The 9,970-nt window shown below is 31.5% G+C and overlaps 1 long non-coding RNA gene across 2 annotated transcripts; it reads left to right on the forward strand.

Moving 5' to 3' along the window:
• Window positions 1–422: 422 nt before the first annotated feature.
• Window positions 423–7,430, forward strand: LOC120069186 (uncharacterized). 2 transcript variants are annotated; one of them, XR_005479464.2, is made up of 4 exons: window positions 423–617; window positions 839–921; window positions 6,355–6,580; window positions 7,047–7,430. It is a non-coding gene; the product is annotated as an uncharacterized LOC120069186 (long non-coding RNA). The 2 variants fall into 2 exon arrangements; XR_005479465.2 differs by lacking the exon at window positions 6,355–6,580 and having other exon boundaries at window positions 7,047–7,184.
• The last annotated feature ends 2,540 nt before the right edge of the window (window positions 7,431–9,970 follow it).

Here is a 9,970-nt window from a genome sequence, read left to right on the forward strand (position 1 = left end):
ATATTTTTTTGAAAGTTAATTCACCTTTGAAAAATGATATTTTTTTGAAAGTTAATTCACCTTTGAAAAATGATAATTTTCGAAGGTTAGTAAACCTTTGAAAAAGTTTTTTCGACGGGATCTATTTCGACATTTTTCAAAGGTTGAGATAACTTTGAAAAAAGATGTATCGAACATCTATTAAATGTTTCTTTTTTTTTTGAAAGTTTTGACCTTCGAAAAAGGTCCATTTTCTTGTAGTGGTGATTCTCACACCTGCAATTACAAAGAAAAGTTGAAGCCATGATTTTGGTTTCTTAAATTGTATTTGTCATATAATGTAATGTTCCTTTTATGTATTTGTTTTCGAGAAAGACACGTCACAGAGACACGTTTTAGTCTAACCTCAACCTTACCATGCGATTTCAGGATCTTTGATATTCGACCAACCAAGAAGTAATTGCTTCACAGAAATTCTGTCGATGGCTATGGCGAAATTTGAGAAGAATTAGTAGATGACCGAGAAAGAAAGAAAGATTACACAAAGTTTTGAACTGATTCAACTCAATACGAACTTACGTTCACTGTGCCAAAGGGAGCAACAATACGCATTTATTCAAAAGGGAAATTTTACAGAGGTTTACAAATAAATCAATAAGTTTTCTTTGTATCTCTTTTTCTTTTCATTATTCTCTCTTTATATATAAAAGATTTAGAGTAGATTTTGTAGCTGATTTACTTTCATAACAGAAAACCTTTATGAATGTTTTATTCTCTTCGAATCTCCACCTTGAAAGAATAATCAGTGCAAGAATTGAATTTGCTCCTTGAGTTGAATTTATCTTCAACCTTTTTTTAGGTTCTGAGAATCCAATAATCTCCGATCATTTTACAAATTTCATTCTTGGAATCAGTTTATCATGTCCGCTGCATTTTTTTGAGGTATGTACCTTAAAGAACTTTCACTTCTCCTTTTTCGATTTGTTCTCTGATGAAATGGAATTTGATATTTATATGCTTGGTTTGCTATCAAATTGTTGATTCTTTGATAGATGTATTGCATTTTGATTGTCACAGATTTTAACTATTTTTTGTGAGCTTCCATAGTCTCTAATTAAGCACTTAAGCCATAGATCTTCTTTGATTGCTTTTGATAAGGCTATATATTATGCTTCAATAGAAAACCCTTAAGCCATAGATCTTCTTTGATTACTTTTGATAAGGCTATTTATTCTACTTCAATAGAAGATAGGGCAACTACCGGTCGTAATTAGCTTTTCAGCTTAACAAATTCTCTCCTAATAAGAAAATGTAACCAGACAATGACCTACATTAATCCAAATCTCCTACATGGTCTGAGTCCACAAAGCAATAGATTTCACATAGGTCATCTTGATATGATTTATACAAGAGATTGGCTTCTTGAGTTTCTTTTAGATATCTAAGTATTCACTTTGTAGCTTTCCAATGTCTCTTATCAGGGTTAGCCATGTATCTATTTACCAAGCTTGTAGAATAGGTTAAATTAGTCTTGTTGATATCACGAGGTACATCAAACTCCCTACTACCATGAATAAGGAATTTTAGCCATGTAATTAACACATTCTAAGTCTTCTGCATTTGGGGAAAGAGTGTAAATAGTTGAAAGTGTTGTGCCAAAGGGACAACCACTAATTTGACTTCTAACATGTTGAACTTCTTTAGGATTTTGTGGAAGTAAACACTTTGGATAATCTAAAGGAATCCTTGATCCCTTTTTTTTGGTTGATTTCTATCCCCATAATTATCTTTTATTCTTCAAGCTCCAGGTCAAATTCCTCCTTCAAGTCGGCTTTAACTTTAGATAAATCTGTTTCATATTTGCTAGCAAGTAGCACATCATCTACATAGAGAAGTAAGTAAAAAATAGAGGAATAAGACATTGAATTTACATAAACATAACTATCATCGGAGCTTCTTGAGAATCCCATATTAGTTATAAAGAAATCAAACCTTTCGTTTCAACACCTTGGTTATTACTTTTACCCATACAAAGATTTCTTTAGTAGATACACAATTTCTTCCTTGCCTTTCTTCACATATCCTTGAGGGATGTTTTATATAGATTACTTCAGCCAAGTCCCTATGCAGGAATGTTGTTTTAACATCAAGTTGTTCTAATTCAAGATCTCCTTTAGTAACGGGTGAGAGAAACATTTTGATTGATGTTCTTTTAACCATTGGTGAGAAAATCTCATGTAATCAATCTTTTCTTCTTTGGTGAAGCCTTTAGCATTTTGATTGATGTTCTTTTAACCATTGGTGAGAAAACCACATACATATATTATATAAGATATAAATAGTTGAACTTAATTATGTTAATGTAACATAATTAATATAAAAAATAACTATAAAGAAGTTATTATTAAGAGGAAGTTATGAGATAACTCCTTCATCTCTCATATATGGAGCACATTCAAGAGGATTTAGTGAGTTAGTTCAATTTTATGTCAAAATTGATTCTACAGAAAATCACTCTCATATTCTTCTTCCTCTGTGCTATTCTCTCAAGATCTCTCCTTTCCTCCCTTACCCAAAATTATAGGCAAACCACACACTTTTCCTTTGGTTCTCTATTTGAGAATAGTAAGGAAAACTTCTCGTGGTGGTGTCCAAGAAGAATTGTGTTGCTGCATTTTTTCTTGAGATGTTCAAACAGAGGAGAAGAGATCGTGACCATCGAAGAGGAATATGTGAAGATTGAGTATCTTCAAGGGTATGTACACTATGTGAAGGAGTAATATAACATGCAACAGAAGAGTTCAGAATCAATAAGCACTTAAACTACATTTAATTTGAGTTTTAAACATGTTGTTCATATGATGTTCATAAGAGGGTTTGAAATACATATTACCTTTGAAGATCTCTTCCACGAATTCAACAGAAATCTACCAAGATAGAGCTTAAATCTTCAAGAAGACTACCACCAAGATCTTCTCCACTATGTTCAAGAAGAAATGTGTGGTAGAAATACTCAAATCAAGCTAAATTGAGGATGAACTTGTGAGGGTTGAGTAGGGTTTTCAGAATTTTTACTTCAGCAAGTAAACTCAAATTTCTTGATCATCTTTCTGCATGGAGCTTCTATATATAGATAGAAATCATGCAAAACCAATAGGTTGCATGGAGGGTACCACCTACTGTGATCATCACATATTACAATTGGATTTCGGTGATAATCCATCATAATGTAGTTACTGGATTTTTCTCAAAAATTGAAAAAATCCACCGACTTAAAAATGATTTCAAAAATCATTTTTATTTTATTTTAAAAATTAGTTTTATAAAATTAATTAAAAAACAATTAATTTAAATAAAACATTTCAATTAATTGTTAATTAATCTTTTTAATTAAAATAATATTAATTTAATATCTTAATATTATATCAATAAAACACCAATTCACCAATATAAATCAACTTCATATTTAAATCCTAATTTAAATATTAATTGATTTTCCAATTTCGTTTAATTTTATCATATACAATCAATTGAAAACCTAAAAATTGAATTTGAACATTTCAAATTCATAACCCTAATTTCATACATCAAATACTCAATTTGTTGTTCCAATTTATAAGCTAGTAGAGGGACCTAATAGACCTACAGATCATGAGCTCCAACGACCTGTAATTAATTCGTTAAACTCTTTAATCAAATTAATTATTATTCGTTAACTATCAAGACACACCACTATAGCTCGATAGTTGCACTCTCCTCACTGTAGATATATTTCTGTCCATGTAAACCATAATCAGTAAGTCAGCCCTTCACAGGTCGTTCGTAATTATAGCTAGGTCAAAATTATCGTTTTACCCTTATAAATACATCTTGTTCCTCAAGTTCCTACTGACCCTCTAATGAACAATTTGATTCATAATATTATTTTATGAATCATGTCCTTCTCTATTATGAGAAGGCGAGGCCCCGATTGTTCAATACCTGGAATCAACGCTTCAAAGAACAACCTATCTGCTAACCCTAAAATGGGTAGGAGTGAATTCCATCTTGCAAGGTTATATCCCCAAGTATCCATCCGGTCTTATCCCCAAAATGGAAGGCTTATTGAGCAGTGCTGTTAGACTAATCTCACCTATGCAGATCAAAGGATACTCCCGAATAAACAGAAGCTCATAACTAGCTCAGGATTTAGTCTGAAATAGTCTGTTTTAACAATAAACGGTTGTTATAAAGAAAAGTGACTATTTCATGGTCTAGTCTATATGCAAACTCATTGCATAGCATGCCTCTACTCACATGTCTATACATGAATGATCTGTGGATCACATCATTTGTATTACCTATACAAAATGAGCCATATTTAATAGTGATACCAGGATGAGCTATCCAATTTCATCCATATACTTATGGACCATTTAAGCTATATACTATTAACTTGATCCTGTTTATGTCACCATATAAAGTTAAAGTATTCATACTATAGCCATTGATATGTTTATTGGATTTTTATAACAGAATGCAAAATCAACAACTTTATTTAATAAGATACTCAATAATATTTTATTGATAAATAGAATGTTTAACAAAAAATTTACGAACTGCGAGTTCTAGAACATTCCTAACACTATGTACCTTTTATTGGGATTTGTATCCTAATTCTCCTGGTAGTCTCGTACTTTGTAAACACTCCGTAAACATATTGTTATGAATAAAATAAATGTTATTTTATATGCATTTACTCAATTCAATAAACTAAGATTCATGGTTATTTCATGTAAACTTAAACATGTATGTGGAGACATACAAGTAGATCATGCCTTAAGTAATAACCTAAATGGTTTGTAGTATAAGGATAAAGGACGGATACTTTATTCTGATGATACTATAGATATGACCCACTTTGTAGATGATACGAGTGTTGTAAAGTGCTACAAATGGTCTGATCTTAACCATTCATGTGGAGACACGCGAGCGGGGGTATCCTATACAAAGAGTTTGTATAAGACCGGACCACGAAATGATTAGTCTCTTTATATAATGCCGTTGATAATTAAGACTTACAGTTCACTAGAATAACCATAGGTGACATGACCTTAATCCTGAGTGAGTTGGGAACTCCTACCCATGAAGACAGTTCTTTGATTTATATAGATGAGAGTGGCCAGATTGCCAACTCAATAAGCCTACCATTTTGAGGATTCGTCTCATTAAGGAGCTAGGAACTCAGCTATACAAGACAGAATTCACTCCTTGGAAGCAGGGGTAAGTAGATAAACTGCTCTTTTAAGGGCTGATTCTAGGTCTTGAACATAGTGGCCACACCCTCTCTTGGAAAAAGAAGACTTGGTCATAGTAGAACTATGACTTATTGTTCATTAGAGAAATCTGTGGTACTTAAGGAGTTAGATGTAACTACAGGGACAAAACGGTAAATTGGCCCAGTTGTACTTACGAGCGATTTGTGAAGGGTCATCGCACTGTTGATTGATCATATGGACACATAAATATATCTGTAGTGCGAAGAGTTCAGCTGTTGATCTTTAGTAGAGTGACCAACAGTTAACGAATGGTGGATCTCATGATTAAAGAATTTAGTCAGTTATTTACATACTGTTGAAGCTTCAAGCTAACTTAATCCAATCCTATATATGGGTCAATCTAATCTCACATATCCTGCTATTTTTCATGGTAATTCTGATTTATTGGCAAAGAGGCGAAGAAATGATGAAGGTCCATAAGGTCCCCTTGGTAGCTCAATGGGTTCAAGTTGAGAATCAGATTTTGGGTTAGTTTGAAGTGTTCAAATTAACAAGAGAAAATTCAATTATATGTGATATAATTGATATGATATATTTGATAGATTATTATTAGAGGAATTAATATAAATATAATTTATATTAAATACTATAAAATAGAAAAATAATTATGGTTTATATGTTTCATATGATGAAATATTAAAACTATAAGTTATAAATATAATATGATAAGTTGGTTATTATATTTATTTATAACATATTAATTATATGATAATTAATTATTCTTTTTCTTTAATAATCGAATTGAGTGGGAGGTTATTGGAAATTTTATGGTAACTGTGAGATAAAAAGAAAATGGTTTTCCAAAATTAGATGATGATTTTTTTTTGTGTCGTTTTGACAAAAGAACTAACTATCGAGTCTCACAGCTTAAACGATCAAATATTGAGTTTACTATATGATTGTTACTTGGTACTACACGATCGAGTAGAAAAGTCTATACGATAGGCTTCTTCTTGCTAAATGATTGAGTATCTAATTTATACGATAGACTTCATCCATCTTCCACTTACTCGATTGTCTACTCGATCGTCTACCTCCTTCATTCCTCTATTCAAAGTCATACAGAGCCCACAACTTTTGGATTTTCACGCGGAGAATACCAATGTATCTCTTCTGGTGGCGTTCTAGTTTCGTTCGAGGTTCGGGGATCTAATTGAACTTGATTGTGATCAAGGTTCATCCAGTCATCCGTTGAGATAGTGTTCTGATCGTTGCATTCAAGTTCGTGCTATTAAACCAGTTGCTGAACGATCAAGGGATACTTGAAGAAAGGTTCTTCAAAGGTTTGCATATTTTATCCCTTGTTTGTTTATTTATAAGAAGCATGCTGGAATTTATAGTATATGCATAATCGTTTCCGTTTAAACTGTAATTGTTTGAGTTCTTTAACAATGGGATTTGGAATGATCCGCTTCCACTCAGTGGATCTCTATTTAGATTTCCTTCAATTGGTATCAGAGCCAGGATTTTCCGATATTCCAAATTTTATTGTTGTGTCGAACTTATTTTATAGTCTTGATGGGTTTTAAGTGTGTTCTACAATGCATTTAAGTGTTAAATGTGTTTGTGGATGGATTGATGGATGTTTCGGGATGATGGCCTCTGTTTTAAAGCTTTCTTTTACATTTCAAAGTTAATTTGTAAGGGCCCCGGTATTTTTGGGCAAAATTAACTTGCTACCGAGTCTGTATTCAAAGTGTTTGAAGTCTTGAGTCGTTTGTGATGACATTTTAATGTATGGCGATGCAGTTCACTTCGAGGAAGAAGAAAACCAAGCATTGGTCGTATCGTGTAGCCCAGGCTAAATGATCATTTAGATTTGGCTAAACGATCGAGTAGAAAAGTTCTAAGGCAGCCCCGTGATACTATATGCTTTATAGAAAATAAGGCACTCTATCTTACAATGCCAAGCATGGTGCCATAGGGCATCACGATGTTGTTCAAGCAAGGGCAAAATGATCATTTTAAACATTTTCTTTTCCGGTTGATGTATTTGAATCATGTTATGGCCTATTTTAGCTTCTTTTGTCACTAACATTCGACTCTACCTCTTAAATTCTCAAAACCTATCAAATCACCAAATAAACACATAAAATTTAAGAACAATCTTCAATTAAGTCGTTTAAGATAGTACATTTTCGATGCAATCATCCATCTTGTCCTATGTGTTGTTCTACCAAATGTTGGACTCTCCCAATGTATCCTCTGTCTAGAAATACTTTTGCTTATAGGATTTTTTTTGTGTGATTATTGTTAAGGTTTTTTTTTTCCTTCTCTGGGTGTCGACTGGTTGTGGGGTTTGTCTGACTCTTCCCTTTTTGTTGAGCATATATTTGGGATCATATTCTTCATTTCAGGGTTATCACTTTTATAGAAGTTTGTGCCACTCTTTGTGTTTGCAGAAAAGCAAGTGTGTCAATTTGATCCATTGTGTAGTGAAGGTTTTGTAGGTTTCAAAGTTGTTATTCTTATAAAGGGATTCTCATACTGCGGGAGAGTCTAAGTTTTCTAAATGAAGAGTTTTTCATTTAAAATCGGGAAAGATCGAAGTTATTATTAAGAGAGAGTCTCACATTTGTTGAGAGCTTAAGTATTCTTTCACAAAGTTATGATGTTTATGTGTAGAAACTTTGAATTTATAGATAAGTACAATATTGTAATTGCTTAATTATTTATTAGAGGCCATACTAGATGATATTACAATAAACTAAGTTACGAAACCTTGTGTTTGGATCTTACTCTTTATCATATGTGCTTTATTTTATGTTCTTTGGATTGTTGTAATATTGTTTGTGATGACTTGTTACATTGTGAATAAGATAACTCTTCTTTCATATTCGAATCGGGATTTTGGTACTCATCTAGGTTTATCATTTTACTGATATCATTAACCTAGAGTTGAAGAATATTATAAGAAGACTTTATTATAAGAAGACTTTTATTCTTCTTCTTCTAAATAAATCTTCTTTTAATTTTTAGTTCAATCAAGAATAAAGAATAGAGTGAGGCGATTGAACCTCGACCTGACGGATGATGTTGTATGCCTTAACTAATTAATAGATACAAAAGGAAAAAAGTAGTTCCAATAAGTTGAAGAGTTTGAAGCATTAGTACACATGTGGTCCATGACTAAGACTTGTCAAAAATCAGTTTGATCATGTGATCTACATATACTAATTTCTTCAGGTCTCTCCATATATACAAATATTATATTATTAGATCATTCATAAAAATTTACAAAGGGACCATTACTTTCTGACTCTCTTGAAAGTTACTTTCAAAATATTTAATTTATTTTTATATGTCAGCTACTCCTTAAAATTATGGGACTGTTGCAAATATATATATTAGATTCAAAATATTAACAGATATAACATAATGTAAAAAAATTATAAATATGATTAAATTTAAATAATCTATCAGTGATAGACCATATTATTGGTAGGAATATATCAGTAATAGACTATATCATTGATAGGAGTCTATCAACGATAGAAGCCTATCGCTGATAGACTTGACTATATTTGCAAATTTGTTTAAATGATGTTATACACTTGATTATTATTCCTAAAAATGTTACCAATTACAATTACCCTAAAATTATATCTTTACCAAAGCTCTTCTCTAACCCATTCACCATTTAACCAAATTCATTTCTAACTTCAAAAACCATTCAAAGAGCATAATGATAACAATCTTCTTGCCAAAGGATTTCACCAATAACCATATTTCTAGGCATATACCATTTGTGCTTTGGTTCTATCTATTTTATTGAACTATAATAGGACTAAGGTGACAACTAGATATCAACATTAATAACAAATTTTCTGTTAAAATATATGGTCATGACTGTAAAAATTCTTCAGAGTTATATATATGTGTGTTTATATATTAGAAAATAGTCTTTCTATATAACAACTACAAAAGATCAGTGGTTGAAAATGAGAATATAAGGTTGTTATAAACTTCTATCTTTTCTTTAAAGTGGAAGGTGGAAGAAGGGCATCTTAATGCTTTGTTTCTAAGAGAAGTTGGGCATGTGTTGTTCCATTGGGATTTCTATATTTTAGTACCTAAATTTAACAAAATTTTGAAAAATTTCCAAATTCTTGGCTCCAACTCATTTTCCAAAATGTAATTTGTTGTTTGCTTCTTTATATCCACCAAACAAGAGACTTTTTTTATTGCTGTATAAATTATTGTCCTTTGGTACAACCACCAAAACTTCAATGATCATTTAATTATCATCATTAGATATAGGCAGGCTCCTTAATAATATTTTATCTTTTTTCCATTAAACTTGCATTTTTAGTTTCAAAATATGTTTATTCTTATTTTTGTTCTTAGAAGAAAAAATCTATTAAACTGCATGTTAGTCATTGGTATAAAAAAGCCTATTTCGATAAAAAAATCAGTAACGCATCGTTACATTTGATGAATTGTGAAAGTTAATTAGAAATAACTATTAGAATATCTTCGAATATTAAGAGTTTGTTTGAGAGTTTGACAGAACTAAAATCACTTTTCTTCTAAAATTGTGATGTTTGACATTGATGAAAAGTGATTTTGAAAACATAAAAATCACTTTAGGGAGTGTTTGGAGTGAGGGGATGAGTTACTATGAGTTTAAATATGAACTCAACTCAGTGTTTGGAGGGCCAATTTTGTATGTC

This window comes from Benincasa hispida, chromosome 1 (genome assembly GCF_027475165.1).
Source record: "Benincasa hispida cultivar pf3 chromosome 1, pf3_genome.v1.1, whole genome shotgun sequence".
In the NCBI taxonomy this organism is placed as follows: domain Eukaryota; kingdom Viridiplantae; phylum Streptophyta; class Magnoliopsida; order Cucurbitales; family Cucurbitaceae; genus Benincasa; species Benincasa hispida.